We start from the raw sequence: 18352 nt of genomic DNA on the forward strand, positions 1-18352 counted from the left end.
TAAAAGAATGATTAAATAGAGGTATAGTGAATGGAGTAGCTGAAGAATTAATGAAAATCTGTGGTGTCTTCAGGAATTATAGAGCAATATATGGTATCCTTGGAAGGGGGCCTGGTAGAAGACTAGGCCTCAAAATAAATAGAGATACGGGTTATTTTTGTTCACCAGTATTTGTCTAGTTAGATGGCCTTTATTCTAAAAGTCCTGGAGTTCATTGTTGTACCAGAGTTTTCAACCTGGTCCAGACAGTCAAATGCATGATAATGGATAAATGAACAGAGAGACAGAGAGAGGGATATAGTATATTAGACATTGTGTAAGTTCCCTTTTTGAGGACAAAGGGAAATAGATTGTAGTCCAACATGAGGAATGGAGATTGGTTTGAGAAACAAACTTGAAAGGATTGGCAGATTGTGTGGATAAGTACTCAAAGTTCATCAGAAGATTTTCTGAACTTTATCCAAAACTCATCCCTCTGCTCTAGAAACCAGACTGTAGATGAAGTTTGCTTTTTAGTGAGAACTTTGGGTTGTGTAGAGCTGGTATAGCAGGTGTACAATACACACCCAGGGTGTAGGAGGCTTGCCTAGAGCACCTCTGGGCTCTAACTATCCCTGGCTGCTGGATCAACTCCTTGGGGCTATAGGCAGTTAGTTGCAAATTAGAACAACCTTTTGTGTGCTTTTACTTATGCCAGGGACTTGAATGGTCCCCAGCCATACCCGGGATCGACCTTTGCTCCCCACTGGTCAAATAGAATTTGAGGTGCTGTGTTATGTTTCCATATTATAAAAAACAGAACAGTTCTTATTACAGAACTCAGTCAGGTGTAGGGCCCAATTCTATAAGCCCACTATGCAGAGAAATCCCATTTATTTCACCGACATTCAGTGGTTTATTGTATCAGGCCCGACATTTTTCTGTGTATCTTAGAAAGTTTAGAGTTATGCTGTCAGGGTCTGAATCACCACTGAAGTCAATGGAAGTTCACTACATTATTAACAATGACCATCTACCCATTGTTCTGTCAGTTACTAGGTTTACCGTGTATTGTAACTCTAAGTAAAAATGCATTAGTTTTTCTTGCAACTTTAAGATTTGACAACATTAAGAGGGTTTTTTTCTACCCTCTCAGCAACCTCAGGTGCAATTTTATTTAAACTTCCCTGGGCGTAGTTACTGCTTTCAGATAAATCTGTCTCTCTTATTTTGTGTATTTTCAGATTGCACTTGGTCACCTCATCAGCTGTTTCTTTAACTCTGTTTTTGGTAGGCAGAGGCCAAAATGTATACTCTGTTATATCTCAATATATAGAAAAATTACAGAGAATTTTTGAATGCTTTGGTTACTAAGCATCCTTGCCCACTACATAAGAGAAATAAGGAGAAAAAAATAGTTTTTTGAACAGGTGCATGTGTTTTGAGAAAATAAATATTGTAAAACCTGTGAATTAAACTATGAGCATTTAAATTAATCCATATGAAATGTACAGTAAATTGCAGAGGTAAACAGTCTTCTTCACGGGGGAAAAAAAATTGTTGTTGTTTCCCTCCCCCCCCACAATTAGGTCACAAGCCAACAATCTGACACTTGTAAACATGCCAAACTCTGAGTGTCATCCCTTATGTGATAGTTAAGGTCACCTGTCATGCACAAGAAACCCATAAGTAGTGATTCAGTTGCATGTTTTCTTTTTCTTCTCCAAAACAGCCTCCATTTCCAGGGACAGATTTAATAGTATGATTTACAACTCTGAGAGACCTTTGTCAAGGCCAGAAAAATGACAAACAATAAATATATGGAGCATTATGTTAACAGCCACAACACAATACCTTGTCAGTTACAGCTTGATAGCGATACATTTTAATTTTGTCTTTCATAAAAATCTTGGCATGTATTCCTGGTTTGAACACAAGCTTGGAAGTCAAGTGTGTCATCCAAGCATGCAGTTTATCACCCTCTATATTTTTTGTCCTTTTCATTTAATGTCATCTCTATGGCAACAGGCATCGCCCTGGAAATCATTTTCAAAACAGCTTATTTGTTGGAGGGGGCTGAATGAGGTTAAAATATGTTTGGCTTAGGGAAACGTCAGTGTGGGAAGATGGCTTGGTTACATTTTATAGTCATCTGTGAAAAGTTCATATTATGAGACACCAAACTATAGAGAGTGAGATAAGGAAGATTTCCTGGTTAGTGTGACTAGGTTTTTTTCTCTTAATTTTTTTTTACATGCTCCAGAGATCAATAATAAGAATAACCATTTGACTATTGAACTTTCCTTGCCAAGGAAATAGATATCTTGGTTGAACTGGCTAATAAATATACTCTTAATGGACATATCTTAGACTCCACATTTAAGGCTTGATTGTGCCATTGACTTTAAGCCGAGCTCCTGTTGACCTAAAGAAGAGGCAATATGCTTTGTGGTGACTTCACTGGGGAATTCTCCTTATGTCATAATCCTCAATTTTAACTTGATCTTTAGTTAGGAGTTTGCCTAAGAGTTGACATAGAATCTTCCAGATTTGTCCCATTGTTACTAAGCCTTTAAGTTAGGGGCTGATACTGCCATTCTTATTTACATTGACTAGTACTTTACTCTATGTAAACTTTTTGATTGACTTCAGTTGAATTACTCATGAAGTAAGGTATTAGTCAATATGAGTAATGGTGTCAAATCTGGATCTTTAGTAGTATGAGTAGTATGAAAAGGAAGTTGGAACAATCTGGCCCCCATCTAGATATTTAAAACCTGATTGTTTAAACATTAATAGTACTTATTGCACTTGAACAGAATCTCTCAAACTTTTTATGAATATTTAGTTAACGGAGATAGATGAATTCTGCAAAAAGTATCCTATTTTATTTTTTTAAATGAAGTGTCTTTGACAGTATGCTTGCCAGTTTTGCACACTAGTTCCATGAATATTCTAGCAAACATGTATAGTGGAAGAAATAGTCATATAAACAGCAAAGTTCATGCAGATATTTGAGAATACTCACAGGAAGTAAATTTTGAATTTGTAAATGAATTTGAGTTTGCACCAGAAACCTGATTCTAAGAGGGAACCATCAAAATTGTGTCCAATCAAAAGTAACCATCACTGCTCATATTTTCAAGTATCTGATGCAAAGGACTGCTGCAAACAATCTAAAAATCAATAATTTTTTGAAAAAAAAATATTCTGCAAGTATTTTGAAAGAAAATTGTAAATTGAGGGACAGTAAATAAATAGAAAAGAGGTAAATTCAGTTTAATGAGTCACTACAAATTATCTGTTCATTTTTATTGGTAAATTAAAGTTCACAACACTCCTATAATGCTATCATTTTGCAGAAGGATAACTGAGACGTCAAGGGACTAAGCAAATTGTCTGAAGCCTCACAGAGAATCAGTGACAGAGCAAATGACGAAACAAAGGAAGTTTCAATTTTCATCTTCTGCTCTAACTCTTTTAGACAAGAGTCTCAGGGAAAACAAACAGATAAGATTAGGGATAGGATGACCAGATGTCCCGATTTTATAGGGACAGTCCTGATATTTGGGGCTTTTTCTTATATAGTTGCCAATTACCAAATTACCTATTTTCTCTGCACAATTACCTGCCATCCCCGTCCCGATTTTTCACACTTGCTATCTGGTCACCCTAATTAGGGATGAAAGGCTGGTTGGGGCCTTAACTACTAAGGCACAATTACATCTCTGTAATTTATCAATATGTTCCAGGTTTTCCCAAGAAATCAAGGTTGCTTTCACATAAGTAGCCACCATTATCAATATAGTAGCCTAATATGTATCCTACAGCATGTTCCGGCAAGATAGGATTCTCAGTAATGTTTCACCCTCTCCCCACACTGAACATATAAATATATTTAATTTTAATGTAAATTTCATAAAACAACACATTTGCTCTGTTTGTTTATATGAAATTCAGAGCAATCCAGAAATGTCTTTGCGTAAATTCCACTAAGTTTTACTTTAAATGTCTTGCATGTTTTGGCTTTTGAGACTTTTGTTAATTGCCCTTTTGCATAATAACTTTAGTTATCCAGCACCAGGGCTGGCATCAGACACTCCTACTGTAAATTTCACTTCCAGCCTCTTTAAAATAAATAAATATATCTGGAATTCCACCTTAAACACTGTGGCTTTCTGTTTGTACTAAATTGAACTTCTTGAAAGAGTACTAGGAGCTGTATTAAGTGAAGCAGTGGCAGAACTAGTATATAGCATGTTTGCTGTATGCTTAGTTGTTACTTAGCCTTAATTTATTGAAATTATTCAGGGTTTTGGAGTTGTTCTCCAGCTCCACTCCAGCTCCAGGCAAAAACCTGCAGCTCCACTGCTCTGGAGCTGCTCCGTGGGCTCCACTAAAAAGCCCTGAAATTATTTTCTCTTTCTGAAAGTTCCATGGCAGCTAAATACCACTTGTAGGGCAGCCCAATGTGAGTGATGCTTACTATTTTCACTTTAACACTGCAGTCTTGTAAAGTATTAGATGTGCGCAGTCATGGATATGAGCACCTGTAGTAGCCATTAACTCAGCCCTCAAAACTTCTGCACATTATATTTAAAAAAAATGCAAAGAAATCCCAAAGCAGTTCCATCATTGGTGTTTCCAGACGTTTAAAAACTCCAACAGTGTTCCCTTGCATTGATAATTTCAGTGATATTCTGCACTGCAAAGGCTGCAGAACAAAAGTTGGTCTTCAAAAGTAATTATGCGCATTGCTGCTGAACAAGTTAGAGGGAGGGAGTCTGTAATTCTCCTGCCAACCTTAAGCAGGTCAGTCCTCTCATGTCTGTCTGTGTGTACACACACACACACACACACACACACACACACACACACACACACACGGAATGAGTTTCCATTTCTTAGCACCTGGTATAGGGAACTTGCCATCAAACCATACAGCACATGAACACAGGAAAACAACAGATGAAAGAAATTATAGCAACTTTCCACATCATCTGGATTGATGGTCATCATCACTGGGGGTTTGCTGTGGGGAGCTTCTGAAAGAAGGGGATTATATGGGAAATGGGCTGGTGAAAGATGTGGGATATAAAGTACCCCAAGGGAACACATCCTTTCTGGTATGTTTCCATTAGTTAACACAATGGCGTGTAGTGGTTTCCATCATTCAGCTTGAAAAGACAGACACAAATACACATGTATATTAAGGCAGTCCTAAGGAGGGGGAGGAAGGGAAACAGTTTTCTTTGTAATAATTCAGAACATATGGAAAAATATTGTTTGTTATGGCTCATGGCCTTATGATGTTTAATTTAAAATAGATTTCCCTAAATAAAAAATGGACTTCATAACATATGGATATTAAAACCATTCTGTTTTTTGTCATTGTTAAAAAGTAATGTTTTAAAAATGTTCTATACCTTCTTGGCTGGTTTTCATCCTTTCATCAGAACCAAAACTTGCCATTTAGCAATAAAAAAGCATTGGGGGGGGGTGGTATCTCCTATTAAGATCTCTGAGTCTCTTCCCTCTGCAGCTTTTGTACCATCTCTATAATCTCTATAAGCCATTTTTACCTGTTTTCTCTGCACAATAACTTTGAATTCAATACTCAAAAAAGCTCTAAAAAGTTAAGATTGGCTACTGTGAAATGATGGCAGAGAATGTTCTTGATGATGTAACCGCTCATTAAATTTGAACAGATTATTTCAACAGCAAACATCTATCAAGCAGAAATCCAGGTGCCTTCTTACTTTCCAATCACCTCTCCCTTGTTTTTTTTTTTTTGCTTCCTCTTGTGAGAGATTAATAATACCCCCTTTTATCAATTGGGAGAACTTCTGGGGATTTGGTCAATACTGTAAACTTAATAGATACTTTGGAAGAATATTGTGAAAAAACAAAAATAGTTCCATGAGATTTTATGTCATTATTGTTATCACATCTATTTGAATTATGCAGCAGTGAATAGTAAATATAACCATTTTTAAATACACTTAGAGCCTGATTTTCAGAAGTGCTGAGCATGAGCATCTGCAGTTCCCACTGATTTAAAATTGAGTTGTCCTCAGCATTTCTGAAAATCAGGACCCTGATTTTGTTTTAGGCTAGTCACATCCAACGCGTTTTAATTTGTCAATAGAATTCCAAACGTGGGGACAATAGTTTTCATAACCTTGTTTCGTAACCATAAAGAAAAGGGTGCATTTGTTTGTTTTCCACTTTATACTGGATCTGTGTTGGGGAGAAAATCTTCATATTGTGCAGTTTTATTCTTCATACTGGTAACAGACGGAACTGTACAGCAGATCAAAAGGGACAGTACGCTTTGTTGTGAAACTTGCAAGGTTTGTGTTTATGACGACATGATAGCAATGAAGAACTTTTGCTGGAAAATCTGACACTTGAGAAATGGTTTCATATTAGAGCAGGATAGAAAAGAAAGCTGATAGTGGAATCTCTAGAGGTTGTTGGTAATCCTTTCATATGAGTGGCCAAAGAACAATGGCCCACTTCCTAATATGGGTTTAGGAACATTAAGGTACTAAACCAATTGTTTAAAACTCATTCACCCCTGTAATTTTTCCATGGCTCAACGGATGTCAGCCAGGGCTGGAGATAGTCTTGTAATGACACAAGAAGCTCCATCCAGCTACCAGATTTCAGCCCTGCTTGGTGGGGGCGTGGAGGAGGCCCTCTGATTGGCTGCCTTCCCTGCTTCCCTGCCATCTGGGGAAGAGCAGCCAATCAGGGCTGCCTCAGGAGCCAACTCCATTCTCCTTTCTTTCCTTCCCCTACTCCTCCTGTGAGCACAGGACAGTTCCTCTGTTTCTCTTCCTCCCTGCAACACCCAGACTGGGAAGGGGGAGAGGGAGGTGAAGAACCCCTTCAACTGCCTCCCAACCTGGAAGTGGGAGAAGGGGACCCTGCTGCAGCTTTCCAGTACTGGGGAGAGGGGGTGAAGAACCCCTGGAGCTGCAGGAGGAGCCAAAGTGAACCTGGTGGGTGGGGGGTGTATGGCATATCCAGAGTACAATCTAGACTGCAGTGTAGTTGTGCCACTCCTGCCCTATAACCTGGGGTGCCCTTTACTCTGCTTTGCTGCTGTAGCCTCCAGTCAGTGTGTAAGTCACTCCCAGCTTGGTCTGTATGTACATGCAGCCTGCCAGTCACATCTCTGCTCTTACCAGCCTGAATTACACTGCAGGAAATGTATGTACTGTACTGGCCAGCCCTCTCCTGAACAATACAAGCTTTATCTAAAGTCCATCATTTCATTAATAGAAATGATGTGCACAAATCTTCTTACCCCAAATGGAGCTTTTTCGATATAGTTCAATTCAAACACACTGACTTGGATAAAACAATAAAACAAGTTTATTAACTACAAATAGAGCGATTTTAAGCAAATACAGGTAATGAGCCATAATAGTCAGAAATGGTTACAAGAAAAATAAAGATAAAATGCAACTAATGCCTAACTTAACAAACTATGTTATATTCAAAGTAAAGTTTTTCTCTCAACAGTCTTACTGGCCGAACTTCTTAGGCCAGGACGACTACTCCTGTGTAATACCTGCTTCCTTTGTTCCTTCTCTTGCAGTGAATCAATGGATGGGGTGGTGGTGGTGGATGGGTGGCGTCCATTGGGATTCTTCTTTTTATAGTCTTGTCCTCCCTTTTGAGAAGTATCTTCAGCTGGGAGTATGGTGCCAGGCAGACTGTGTGTACAGTAACCCCATGCTGTTTCTTTGCTAAGAAGTAGATTTTCTTCCATGCCCCTTTTCCTGCCATTGAATAGCCACTTAGCTGGTAATAGCCCACTGACCTTGCTTCCACCTGGCGGAGGACTTAGCTTGCCCTTTGTCTCTGTGGACCTGGTTTGGACACTCCACAGACTTGGAACGTGTTTTAGTAACACTAAACAGTGGAATCTTATAACTTTGTGTACAGTGTTGCCACACGTATTTTATCAGGACAATAATTGCCATCGTGTGCAAGAGGTGAATTCAGGGCAAAAGTATGTCATAGGGATGAACAGATTTGATGTGGACTGGGGGAGCAGAATTGATGAGGGCAGAGGGCTTGCAGAGCGGGGAAATAAAATCACCATACTCTCTACATCTGGGAGAGTTGGTGACGTGAATTGTCACACAAATCCTGGGGGTGGGGAGAGTTCAAAAATCAAAAGATAGTCCAAAACTACAATATAATCTTTTTAAAAGTGATTTTTGACCCAATCTTGTGATTTTTTTTGAGGCAGTCTAACTCATAACTTTTGCGTCTTTCGGGTTGGCAGTACTGTTGCTATCATGACAAACTTTGGCTGGAAAGTGGCCAATGGTGAAATCTGCAAAACTGAAACCATTAGTGTGTCCTATTTTTCATCTAAGTATTTGCAGTCAAATAGTTTTACAGCAGCTGTAATGGTGGCCACTGAGCTGTAGGGAGAATGTTAGCTCTGGAATCTTAGCAACTGCATCTCAGTGAGACCGATCCAGACCAAGAATAAATAATCTAAGGTGTTTCTGTCTCTGACATCATACTTTTTCCAGTCGTCGTCCTGGAAGGCATGCTGTGCGGCTTGGTATGTTGTTCAGAAATGAAAGTGAAACAGCAACAGACAGGATGATAAGCTTTTTCATCTAACATAAAAGTAAAACTGTTGAAATTCTAGATCCAATAGAAAAACAGGAGGGAAAAAAATCATAAAAACTTCCAAATATTTTCCCATTTATTTATTTTTTGGGTGGGAGAGTAAACATTTTTAAATGTTGAAAAATTTCATCATTTTGAAATCTGATACATTTCAACCAGCTGTAAATCTTGTTCTAACCCTCCCCCCCACAAAAAAAACCCTGAAAATATTTTCATTCCCCCATTTATTTAAATACAATTATGATACAAAATTTCAAATTAAAAAATATGGACCAGCTTTATGAAATATGCGGACTTTGAGTATATTCGATCATCTTTAATGCATTTGAACGATGCTTAGCTCCACTAGAGATGATGGAAGTAAGACTGCTGATGGAAGTGTGTAGATAGGGGCAATAGAGAGCTAGGTGATATTTTGTCAACTAGCCGGAGCCTTAATTTTAAGTAACCTTCATGGTGTGCATCATTTTTTTAAAAAAATGTAGCTAATTACTTTAAAATATCCACAGAAAATAAAACCTTATGACATGATTTTCATTTTAAAACAATTCCATTTTTAAAATGTTATATTACAAATAGTTTTCACTGAGGTGAATTGCATACAGTATGTGCTGTACATTGGACAGTTGTCTGTGGCATATTTTTACTTCATCCTGTTGCCTCCTGCAAAAGCTATTTGCATACTGCAATCACAGTAGGCTAGAATTAAGTGCAGCTCTTTAGATGGGGTATATCTAAATTCAAAGTATTCAAACGACTACCTTGTGGTTGCAATCACAGTAAATTGAATGGTCATTCATTATTCTTTCGTGTTAATCACTTCCTTCCCCCCAGCAAGCAGCCTATCTCTCCACTGAGAAGTGCGGAAACGGCTACTTGCTTTTATTCATTGAAAAAAGTGTGATGGCTAACTTGAGGATAGAGCATGAGTCAGACATCTACGAGAAGGCAAAAGGTAGTTCAATGCTAGTTTTCACTTGCAGAAATTCCCTATGCAAATGAAAGATGCTGGCCTATTTGAACAACAACAACAAAAAAAGGAATACGGTGTCTTAATTTAAGGTTACTCTAATGCAAATAATCCCGTTTTAAGTAGGTTGTGGTTAAAATTTGCTGCTGATGTAACTTTCTAACACAAAGTTCTGCTGCAATGGACGTTGCCTTTTTATGGCTCATGGCATTATAACACTATGCTGTACTTGATTGTCAAGAACAGGTTTATTGATTAAAATATATGTGTACTTCATGCTGTTTGAAGTAATAATGATAATAGCAGTAAGCTCGGTTAATGGAGTAAAACAGAAATAACAAACAATAACAAATTGTTCTATTAATCCCTTAAACCTCCAGAAGCATTAGGATTAAAAATGCAATCAGGTGAAAGGGCTAATCAAGCATTCCTTCATGAGAGACCAGATCCTCTTTTAGCAGATGCTCATTTTTTGCAAGCCAAAAGCATAAAATGTTTGCAAGTCCAAAGTGATAGCCTGGCAAATTAATTATTCAAGTTGTTCTTAAGTGTTCTGTGTGTCAATGTAAGTTTGAGCTTTTGGTTAAAGATTAATTTATGACTCGTAAATTACTGCTTGCATTTGTAATTTACAATAGCGAATTTTGTAACTAAGAACACAATTGTGCAACACCATAGGATAGATGGAAACTGGCTGGATATTTTTTAACATACAAATGTACTTGCATGTGTTTGTTTTACCAAGAATTCAGTACATTATAAATTAACCTGGATGGATAGTTAGCTTGCAAGTTGCAAGAGAACCATTGCACACAGTAGTGCCCTTTATTTAGGAAGGAATTAGCTTCACAGAAGTTGTCATAAAACATGGTGGATTTTTCATCTTCGAGATGAATAAAAACTCTTCGGTGCATCCTTTAAAGAAACAGAGAATTGATCACATGCGGGTCCTTCTGAACAACTTTACACCAAAGGTGTAACGACTTCAGTGGCATCGCTGCACAATGATGCCACAGAGAAAGGGTAGCTAAGGAAAAAGGGGTGTGGCTGGAGCTTCCCTGTACCTCTGCAATCCCGGACTGCTGTAATGATCCCGTAACTGATGGCTGCTCTGATTTAGACTGGGGACTGAACCTATGCCCAGATGGTCCAGGTTTGGGGGTGGGGAGATGCTGAGTAAAGGGAACCTCTGGAGTTGTGCCTAGCACTTTTTGGCTGCAGTCGAGGAGCAGGGCCTGGGCATTGTTGGACTGGTTTTGATAAAGTAACATCTTATTTGACCTAAACCTCGGGTCAGAATTCAAACTCATACCCTTTCTGGAAATTAGAAAAACTCTGGTCTCCTTCTGCCCCCCATTAATGCATATCCATGCTCTTCCTATGTTTGTCCAGCAGAGAAAGTCCTGAAATACTGTTGAAATTGTACAGAAATTGCATAACAGCACTGCTAAATGCCTGCTAGTCAAACAGTGCCTAAAGAATCAGTTGTGGTTGTTTCCATGAAAAAATGCTTTTCTGTTAATCTCTATTGTTATCTGTAAAGTAATCCCTTCAGATTGTTCTGTCAGAGTAGCAGGCTTGCCCTATTGCATTTTCCAAACTTCATTTGCAAGTTCAGCCACACTTTTTCATTGGTTTATCCATCCATTCTGTTACACACCTCTGTCTCAGTAGTTTGTCAGCTATTGTGGAGACTGGGATGAAATAATTGTTAGCCAAATTCATTATATCAATAGGCGTTTGTCTTTTCCAGTAACCTGTGTGTGTTGGATAGGTGGGAAACAATAGTTTCAGGGAAATCTGCAACCGCTATAGATAAGAACATAAGAATGGCCTTACTGGGTCAGACCAAGGGTCCATCTAGCCCAGTATCCTGTCTTCCGACAGTGCCCAGTACCAGGTGCCCTAGAGGGAATGAACAGAATAGGTAATCATCAAGTGATCCGTCCCCTGTCGCTCATTCCCAGCTTCTGACAAACAGAGGCCAGGGATATCATTCCTGCCCATCCTGGCTAATAGCCATTGATGGACCTATTCTCCATGAATTTATCTAGTTCTTTTTTGAAACCTGTTATAGTCTTGGCCTTCACAACATCTTCTGGCAAGGACTTCCACAGATTTACTGTGCTGTGTGTGAAGAAATACTTCCTTTTATTTGTTTTAAACCTGCTGCCTATTAATTTCACTTGGTGACCCCTAGTTCTTGTTTACTACTTCTCATAACACAACACTTCCTTATCTACTTTCTCTATGCCAGTCATGATTTTATAGACCTCAATCATATCTCCCCTTAGCCGTCTCTTTTCCAAGCTGAAAAGTCCCAGTCTTATTAATCTCTCCAGAAGCCGTTCCATACACCTAATAATTTTTGTTGCCCTTTTCTGAATCTTTTCCAATCCCAATATATCTTTTTTTGTGATGGGGTGATGACATCTGCACACAGTATTCAAGATGTGGCGTACCATGGATTTATATAGAGGCAACATGATATTTTATGTCCTATTATCTATCCCTTTCTTAATTATTCCCAGCGTTCTATTAGCTTTTTTGACAGCCGCTACAGCCTTTGACGCCCTTTCATGGGTGTATTCTGGCCACCATTTTCAAACGAGGGTGCCTAAAATAGGACTCATAAATTCAGATTTAGACACTTCAATATAAGTTTGGCCTGATTTTTAGAGGAACTGACCAACTTTTGCTGCTGGTGCTGAGCACCTTTGAAAATCAAGCCACATTTATTTAGGTGCCACAAATGGATTTAGGAGCCTAACTCTAGGCCTCTAGGTTCAAAAATGTTGGCTTCTGACTTAAAACCTTCTTAGCACTAGTAATGCAAGAAGTTTGAATTATAAAAGAACTAGTTCTGCTAGTCTCACTGATAGATAAGAGCTCAGACTGGGTGGTGGGTATTGCCAGATCCTCACTTGCCATTGCTCCCAGTTGAAAAAAGAGAGAGAGAAGTTTCAAACAATCATATTTTTATTTTTCCAGGCTGAGCACCATGACAGAGACAAAAGTTTCATCATATTTGTTTAGCAAGGTTTTCAACAGGATTCTTTTCAGCTCTCTTTTTATCCATGATTCCAAATTGTATTGCCAATACTATGAACAGGGCTCTCTAATCATGGTGTCACTGTCTATGGTAGACTCCCAGAAGACTTCTAAATGCTGGCTGTCTGGCTGGCTGCTTTCTGCTGTTTATCTGAAGCATAAACTTTGTATGATTGTTTTGTAGTGGCTGTCCATCAAATGTCAGATTCTCCCAGAAATATTCTGTTCTAGTACTAAAATGTCATTAGTGCAATGACTTCTATAATTTAACTTCCAAGGCATTTCCTGCTTTCTTTGTTTTTCTTACTGCATCATGCAGAGAGGAGAAAATCTTTAAGCACCTTCACACCACTGATTTCTAATATTTTCCAGTGTTAACTCATACCAAACGTTCTGTAGGCCACGCATCATATATGTATGGGGGCGGGGGGGGGGGGGGCTGCGGAGTCACGTGCCCACCAGATTTGCTGCTTGGCTTGTACTGAGCATGCTCACATGATTGAGCATACTCAATAACATTTTGCTGAAGCCAGCTGCCTCACTCGGCCCTTCCACTACCGGTAAGCACTGGTCATCAATTGAAACTAAGCTTTCTGAAAAAATATTACCAATTATAACCTGTCCCATGGTTATTGATGGAAGGAATTTCTACTATCCTCTCCCCCGCCCCATCTTTTTCTTAATTTTATTTTTCTTCTGAAAATAAACTTTCAGATGAGGGTGATAGGTTCTGATTTGGCTCATGCCACTTAACATATGGTAGATTGCAAAATTCTATGAACCCAGAGACCTGTGAGACCTGCAACATACTAGCCAGCTTGATGGATTTAAGATGGATTGGATGTAAAATTGTGGAAGACTTTTATAGTTTAGAGTGAAAAATATATTTCATGTGCATACCACTGTCAATCACTTTTTCAATTCATGATGGGGCAATGATTTTCCATCATAAACTTTGTAATATTTCTCGTAGACCAGATTATGTCAAATCTCTGATCAAGTCTTTGAGCCAGATCCTCTGCTGATGTAAACTGGCATAGCTCCGTTGACTTCAGTGAAACGATTCTGATTTACCCTTTCTGAGGATCTCACCCATAGGACTAAAGGAACTAGACTGTGCAAAAATGCAGTGGGAAGGTGGCAGACCCATAGCTGATCATCTGCAGAAGGGAGTAAATGCTGCATCTTCTTTAAAGATGATGTATAAGCTGGGAGCTCCCGTGGGCCCTGAAGCTTGCAGGTTTCCTGCTTGTAACATGGGCACCAAAAGGACTGCAAAAATAGGGGTAGCGGGGCAACCGTCAAGGAACCCAAAATGGGCCAGATTTGAGTGCAGTTGCAATCCTTTGTGTACAGGTCACAGCATCACTCGCTCAAATTTGGCTTGGCTGCCTCTCCATCCAGACCAAATGTGAGTGGTGGTGTGACCTTGTGCACAAGGTTGCAAAGCCATCCAAACTTGGCCTGACTACTTCAGATTCTCAAAAGTGTGTGTTGAAGTGGGGGGAGGAGGAGAGGTCGGGCAATGACCCTTTGCCCAGGCCCCCTATCCTGCCATCCCTCTTGTCTATAGTGCCTGTGTGCTGTGGAGGTGGATGTCCACATTATTGCACTTCCTCCTCTCCATAATATGAGATTGTGGCTATGTAACTGTATGTTTTGTTGCATGTCAGCTGTTGTATAAATGAGTGAAGCCGAATAGTCTTTCCCAGTAAAACATTCTAAAGAGGAGAACAGAGCACACGCTCCATCAGCCTCATTTTTGCAAAGCATTAGATTCTTTGCAGCTAGACATACTTATTGTTTTATGTGGCTAATGCTGCCCATTTCCTTCCTGTAGGAAGATGATGAAGGTGATGGGAAATGGGCTTGGGGTTTTATAAATATGGTGGGGGGGAGAGGGGATTGGTGTTGTTTTGGAGAATATTTTTAATCACAGACATATGAGAAGGAAGCACAGTATGAAATGAAAGCACGTGCTTGTTTGAAAGGACTAGTGTATATAAAAGGTTACTATTCTCCTCCCCCATTTTCTACAGCTTATTTGTAGCTAAAGATTAGCTATATACTTTAGTAGAAAGGGCGTTTTGTTCCAGCAATAAAGTTAGATGCTGCTGATAAGAAGAGCAGATGGGAGTGTGATGATCTTTTATTTTGAATTTAAGTTATTCTTTTGGAGAAAGAGTTCGTTTCTATTACATTTTAATTATGATTTCAGCTCACATAAATTGTTGTCTTTCAACTCTAAATATTCCTTCAGGTTCAGACTATTGTGAGTGTCTACTTTGTGCATATTGTTAACATGCTCAGTAGAGCTACACGTACATCCCACAAGATATAGTTTGCTTGGAAACACCTGTAATTAACACATTCCAATTTCAGGGCTCCATGTATTATTGAAATCAGAGAAACAAAGATGTATTTCATTTTTTTTAGGTGATTCATCAGTTCCTCCCCTCTTGCCTACAGATGTCTAAATTTCAGCTCTCGGAGAAGCTGCAAAACATGAACTGGCATAAATATATTGAGTCAGAGCAGGCCAAGTGTTGAAGTGTAATACTGCCAATAGTTCAGTGTCAACAGTCTTAACCTTCTTTCCGGTAAGTGTGTCATTAACAGCTGCTCTTTGCCCTCGGGTGCTGAAGAAAAAAGCCTGGTAACCAAACACCTCCAGTTCTACTTATGTAGCTATCAAAATGCTTAGTTATCTTTCCAGGGAGCTCAATCTGAGGATGTAAAAACATTTCCTTCTGCTAGTGAAATGGTGAAATGTCCAACTAAGGTTCCAGTCCTGTTCCCACTGAAATCAGTGACAAAATTGCCGCTGACTTCAGTGGCCCAGAATCAGTCCCCAAATGATCAGATACCCATCATTAAGTCCCTTAACTGTGTTTGAACACTCACACCCACACACATTTGTGTACAAAAATGAACATAAAGGAGAATCAACTTGGCTGTTTCTATGTGGCACTTCAGAGAAAATGGTGTGCCACATATAAATGTGCTAGATAGCTGCAAACTGTTTCCTCACATACCTGTTAGTTTGAACAGCTTGACTAATACAGATGTTTTGTTTACTGAACAATATAAATCCTCATATTCTTTAACTTCAGTTACTCATTTAACCCTTCAGGTCCATTGTTAATAACGAGAATTGGTTATTGGTTCTTAAGAGACTGTAAGTGCTTTCTGGTTTTGAGGACTCTGGTGCTGAAGGTCAAGTACATAGACACCTACCTCGTTCTTGAACTTTCTTGATCATTATGTGGACAAGGCTTTTTCCATGCACATCAAACACAGGCCTTAAAAAAGTTCCATTTCACTGTCAGATTTCAATCGTAGAGTTTGGGTGGACTTTAAATGCAGTGGGCCAACTTCTCTCATCTGCATATTAATTAATTTTCATGAATTAGTGTTTGTGAGTTCCAGATTGATAGTTCTGAAGGCTTAAGTCCATTATCCGCATAACAGTACAGAATGGTTTGTTCCAAATTGGAATGAAAACAGATTTTGAAATGTTGAAATTTCCTGTGAAACAGAAATGTTGAATTTTGACGAGCTGTGTTCCTGTGTGCTTACTGTACATTACGGTTTAGAGGTAAAAGGCTTGATAGTCCACTACCAGATGTTTGAGTCACCCAGTCCCACCACAGAATATTTTAATGTAAAAAAGTGTCATAGGAGACAGATTGTACAGCTACTGTACTGACTGAAACAGAGAAATATAGTCTTGCCGCAGTGACAAGGAGTAAAAAGTATGAGTTGCTCTTGTAACCTCCCATGTGAAGTGCAGAGGCTGAGTGGTTAAGGTGCTCAACAATAATCCTGAAGGTGTTGTATTCAAGTGATGCTCAATCTCACACTGAACGGCCACCTCTAGTTCACCTAGCTGTAAAATAGTTATCTAATCTATTGGGTTAGGGCAGTCAAAGGCAGTCAGACATGTTGCTGACCACATCACTCCGTGGTGTACTGCTACCTATGAAACCGACATGCCTTAACCATGTCAGCCCAAGAAACCACTAGCTCAGGGCGACTTTGATATTGCCATAAAACGAGATTTTAAGTCAACGTTTTCTCACTGTAAAAGAAATTAAATTGGTTTTATTAATTTATCACATATCCCATGTTAACTATTTCTGTATTATTTTGCTGACATTATTTTTAGATCCCAGTACAACCCTTAATTGACACGTGTTCAGATTGTCATAACCTATACCTGGGCCATTTTATCCAACTTAATGTTCACAGTATGATTAGTCATACTAGCTTGCAGATGTATAAAGTAAATCTCAGTTTTACTTATGATTTGGAAGTTAATCTTATAAAATGAGGGCATTAGTACTGAATACCTTAAGGCAATACCTGGACCCTGGGAAGATGAGCAAATGTGAGCTTCATGAATCCCTTTTACCACTGTCAGTTCAATGGATGTAGGTAAAATTGGCATCATTGATGCCTATAGTAAGCCACAAGAGAGATGCATCCGAGTCCATTTCAGTGGTGCATTTCAGAGATGCATCCGAGTTCATTTCATTGATTACTTACAGCAGTGCTTTGTCAAGGAGATTCCTTACATCTGAAAATCATTGTACTGGTCCTCAAAGGCTTACTGGTTGGTGGTAAATGATTCTCTGATATGATAGTACAAAAATTATAAAAGTAGATGTTTTAAAAGGGCTGAGGATTGACATGTTGGGGCACTTTCATGTCAATGCATATATTGTATTACAACCATGTTGGAATAGATAATTTGTTACATCATAGAATGACTGCTTCTTCAGAAGAGCAGGTTTGTGCTTTTAAGGGACTATAAATACTAAAACTGAGAGAAAAATAAGATTCCTAAAGGGACATACATCAGGGAAAGTTTAAGAGTGACCAGGCCTAGCTGCAGTTCATTTTTAGAAAGACTCGTACAAGGTAAAGCTAGTACATTTATGAAAGCAAATGGCGTTTGTCAGAATAGTTATTGTTATTTAAGAGAGGTAATTTGAGAATCAGACAATAATGGATTGAATGGCCTGTGGTTATTTGTGTATACTTTATGTATCCTTACAGAATAGTTACATATTGCACACATCTATATGTGTAGTTAGCAATTGGCTTTAAATAGCAGAATGTAACTTACTGCATTTCTCTGAAGTAGGATATCACTATGTGGGAATTTTAATGCAAACGACATTTTGAAGCTGAATTAACTTGCTAAAAATATCATGCTGTAAAAACAGTGTAAAAGTTACTTTCTCTATTGAGAACTACATAAATTCATTGGACTAATTTCTGCCTCTGTTTACATCCATAGAGCTCCACTGAATTTTTAGCAATTCTCATGATATTTGATGTTTTTACTAAAGCCCCAGCTTTTGGAGACACATAATCACATGAGATTCTCTGCTTTCATAAAAAGAAGCAACCATGTTTCTAGCCCTACCAGTTGAGGAAAGCTTAAAAATGTGACCTGAACTGCATCCTGAAGGTCCAAAAGCCTGAAGACAAATAAAAATATGACATTTAAACAAAAAAAGCCTCATGACTTTTAAGCCAATCATTTGATTTTGCAGGGCATACACATGATTTTTTTAATCTTTGGATTTGGCTTACAAAGTAGTAAGGCCAGATCCTATTCTTATTTAAGTCCCTTGACTTTAGTGGTAGGAAAAACAGACCCTCAATTAGGTTAGAATT

At 38.7% G+C, this 18352-nt stretch overlaps 1 long non-coding RNA gene across 2 annotated transcripts in view; it reads left to right on the top strand.

Moving 5' to 3' along the window:
- LOC119841303 overlaps window positions 1–18352 on the top strand; it is a 338866-nt gene that overhangs the window by 241750 nt on the left and 78764 nt on the right. The window contains exon 4 of one of the 2 annotated variants that reach the window (XR_006275070.1): window positions 15101–15252. The exons of the other annotated variant lie outside the window; for it this stretch is intronic. This is a non-coding gene — a long non-coding RNA (uncharacterized LOC119841303). Of the gene's footprint in view, window positions 1–15100; window positions 15253–18352 lie in introns of those variants that run through there. 2 annotated transcript variants of the gene reach the window in all.

Source organism: Dermochelys coriacea, chromosome 12 (assembly GCF_009764565.3).
Source record: "Dermochelys coriacea isolate rDerCor1 chromosome 12, rDerCor1.pri.v4, whole genome shotgun sequence".
NCBI lineage: Eukaryota > Metazoa > Chordata > Testudines > Dermochelyidae > Dermochelys > Dermochelys coriacea.